Source organism: Hakea prostrata, unplaced genomic scaffold, assembly GCF_041222555.1.
Source record: "Hakea prostrata isolate BN-2017 unplaced genomic scaffold, UWA_Hpros_2 contig_153, whole genome shotgun sequence".
Lineage (NCBI taxonomy): Eukaryota > Viridiplantae > Streptophyta > Magnoliopsida > Proteales > Proteaceae > Hakea > Hakea prostrata.
This window is the reverse complement of record NW_028291272.1, coordinates 87,304-89,973: the sequence shown is the minus strand read 5'-3', so window position 1 is coordinate 89,973 and position 2,670 is coordinate 87,304. Positions and strand designations below refer to the sequence as shown.

The 2,670-nt window shown below is 41.3% G+C and overlaps 1 pseudogene; it reads left to right on the top strand.

Moving 5' to 3' along the window:
- The first annotated feature begins 1,179 nt into the window (after positions 1–1,179).
- On the top strand, positions 1,180–1,566 carry LOC148998757 (small polypeptide DEVIL 4 pseudogene; annotated as a pseudogene).
- The last annotated feature ends 1,104 nt before the right edge of the window (positions 1,567–2,670 follow it).

Genomic DNA, 2,670 nt, shown 5'->3' with positions numbered 1-2,670 from the left:
CCGGGTTCGGTTATATTTTCTCCATATCACCTGGATATCGCTACTTTGCTCTCTTGTTCCTTAGTGTTAGTGTAAGAACTCATCAAGCCTTTTACTAAACTAAAATGGTTCTTCAATCCACACTAAAACGTAGCAATTTAAGAATTTACATGACATCATATCCAAAACTCAAATAACAAACTGATTTCATAACCAACCAACTTTAGGCACCAAACTAACCTCAAATCCTATTTCGAAACTCAAACGTCATTGCTAATGCTTAAACCCTTTTATCAGTTGGCCAAAAAAAAAAAAAAAAAAACCTTTTATCTCGTTATATCCTGAGTACACATCCATAAAGCTCAACATTCATAAGTTGATCAATTTGAGATCGTGGATAGCAGCCTTTGGGGCAAGCTTTGTTGAGGTCGATGCAGTCTGTTTACATTCTTCACTTACTAACCTTCTTTACCATCATGACGTTTGCCAACCGGGTCGGACATTTTATGGGTTTAATGAAACTAGAAACGCTCCAATTTCTCGATCTCTGGCTTGAGTGTATCATGTTCCTCAGCCAAGGATTCCGGTCTATAAATGACCTGTTTAGCCTTTTCGCTGGTCCAGAGGCTATATTGGACTACTCTCCTATCAATTCCTAACATATCTTCATCTGACCATGCAAGCACTTTCGCATTCTCACAACGGAACAGCTTGGTCTTGAAGTCGGAACCTGTCATAGTTCCTCGGGTTGGATTCTGCGCGCTCAATTGCACCTTTCCAGTTTTTAGACCGGTGGAAATTATAAATAGTAATATATTAAAAAATTATTTTATTTATATGGTTCTGGTAAAGTAAACAGCAGCAGTTGTCCCATGTCCCCAAACTTTAGTGACATGGGAGAAGCACGAGACCAAGCATGTGAAGTTTTATATAATCTTCTACCAAGAAATGCGAGTTGTAGAATACCAAAAAAACAAACAGTTTGACTGGCCCTTGTGTTTGGGAAAGATCAGCCATGCTTTGGTTCTGATTTTCTTTCTTTTTATTCGGGTTATGGGGAGAAGTGGGTGAGACCCAAGGTTCCTTGTCTAGTGAGGTTGTAGCCTCTTCACCAGACCAAGGTGAACATGAACCACAGCCCATTTCCTATATAAGAAGGCCTTGCCCAGTGCTTCCCGTTCAACACTGCAAGAGCCTCATTAGTCACAGAAAAGTAAAGAAAGCCAAGCATTGAGGAGTGATCAGTAGAAGTTACAAGCATTAGAAGAAGATGAAGATGAGTAGTGCTTCTATGGGAACTTCTAAGAGAAGGTTGTCAAGCAGAGGACTAGGTGGTGGCCTCCTCAGAGAGCAGAGGGGTAGGCTTTACATAATCAGAAGATGTGTAGTCATGCTCCTTTGCTGGCATGATTGAAATGTTGGTGATTACAACATGTCTTCTCACCTTAGTTCTTCACTAGTTGTCAGGGCGTCGCAATGCTTTTTTTCTTTTTCCTTCTCTTTCAAATGTAAATACCAGAAGACAGATGCTTAAGAGAACTACAAACTTCTGTAACTGTGTTATATGCTCCTCTGAGCATTTTTTTTTGTGCACTGAAAATACAAGTTCCATTCCTGTTTGACAAACCAATTTTGTGCACTGGAAAACTCATTCTTTGTACTCAAGAATGTTTTGAGCTTTTCCTTAAAAAATAATTTTTTTCTGGGTGAGATTTATGCATGTCTGCAAGTCTGATAAAACTGATTCCAGAGTTAGCTTCTATTTTAAAATCATGATACGTTGATCATGGCTAATTTACCACGTCATGATTCATATCATGGGAGACCAATATGCATCTGCCTTTAACTATGAGTTCTTTGATTGGATAAGCTAGATAGATATGTGATATGGGAAAATATCGGTGAACCAGGTCCATCCTTGGTTCAGCCATCAACCCCGGTCGGAGACAAACTGACCAAGTTAGGTTCGGGCGAACCGGGTTTGAAGATGGCGTGTTCAGGAAGAAACCAAGTATGGTCAACAAGCAAGCACGAGTTCGAAATTCTCGGGATGAATAACCCGTCAAAGAGATGGTTATCAACACTCGCGGGAGTGGACGATCGTGCCAACTCGAATAGCCGCCATGCCCTAATTTCAAGATCGTGCAACCAGGGGAGGTTATCCATTACCCCACTAACGAGCATAACCGTCAAGATCTGACAGTCATTAAAAGAAGGCATGTACGAGTTCAATGGACGAGATTAAGAGGTAAACTCTATATAAGTCAAAACCTACGTACAAAGAAGGTATCTGAATCATATTCCCAATTATCGTATTCTTATTTTAGCTCTACAATTAGCCAGAGCCTTTGTGATCAGTTCATTAATTGACTTAGCCATCGGAGGTGGACTTCTGACTCCCACGGTCGGGCCACATTTGACGATTGTTTTGCAAGTCATTATCAGGTGATCTAAGGGCTAAGCAGATTTTGGACGCATCATGTGGCGCCGTCTGTGGGAAACGCTTCAAAAAGTCATGGTTACCAGGTCAGCAGCAGTCGTAGTTGCGGCGGCTCAGCGAGATGCAGATGTTCAACTTCCTGGCGGGAATAATCCAGAAGATATCCCTGAAGGAAGTCGAGCTCGTGAAGTATGAGAAGATGGAGGATGAGGGGGTAATTATCAATCAAACCCTCTGAATCCTCTCCAGCA